Source organism: Pteropus alecto, unplaced genomic scaffold (genome assembly GCF_000325575.1).
Source record: "Pteropus alecto unplaced genomic scaffold, ASM32557v1 scaffold101, whole genome shotgun sequence".
Classification (NCBI taxonomy): domain Eukaryota; kingdom Metazoa; phylum Chordata; class Mammalia; order Chiroptera; family Pteropodidae; genus Pteropus; species Pteropus alecto.
Window position 1 is genome coordinate 12,859,299 of NW_006432945.1, and position 877 is coordinate 12,860,175.

Genomic DNA, 877 nt, shown 5'->3' on the forward strand with positions numbered 1-877 from the left:
CAGTAGTCCCTACTTCCCAAGTTAGCAGTCATTTAGGTCATTAATACGTCACTGAAGCAGCAGTGCCATAGACACCCACATACGTTCCTTTGATATTAATAGAGTATCTCAGCTCATTATCTTTCTGCCTACTGCTATCACGATGTATACATTTTTAAATTCTCTCCTAACCACCAAAAGTTAGTCAGTTAACTTACTGTAAGTTGGGGAAAGTTGGCCTTCCTGCCTCTTTCCCTTGTCCCTTGCAAAGTCATATGTTCACTGACAAACAAGGCTTCTTACAACATGCTTTATTATACTAAGTCATCCTAAGAGGTAGGACTTGTTGAGACTTAGTACCATAAAAACACTTTAACATGCCACCCCTAAATACGCTTCTTTGGCATAGGATTATTTTGAACGAATTATTTTTAAGAAACTGTTGCCACCAGAAGCTCTGAAAATGGCGGAGAAATTACCCATTTGTAAGAGAAATCTATATTTGTAAAGTAAATTTACATTAGAAAGGGGTCCTTCTCCTGAAGAGAGCTCTTACTGGAGTTAAGTTTTTCACCTGAGGGAATTATCTGCAGGGCAGGGCAATCTTTGTTTACCAAACATTTCCTCTTCCCAACTTCCCCTGGATGGCCTCCTCCTCTTCGAAGCCCCTGATCCTTAAATCTTTCTTTTGTTCGTGATATGATATATAAGCCTCAATCCTCTAGCTGCCTTTTGAGTCTGTATCTTCGAGGGGCTCCCGTAAGTGTTGTTAAAGTACAAAAAATTGAGTGAGTAAATTTAAGGATCTGATTGACTTGATCGAATGATTCATGAATGGGCAGTATCCCATCTGGTAGATAGAGAGGTGCTCTGAAGGATGTACAGAATGAAAGGTTTT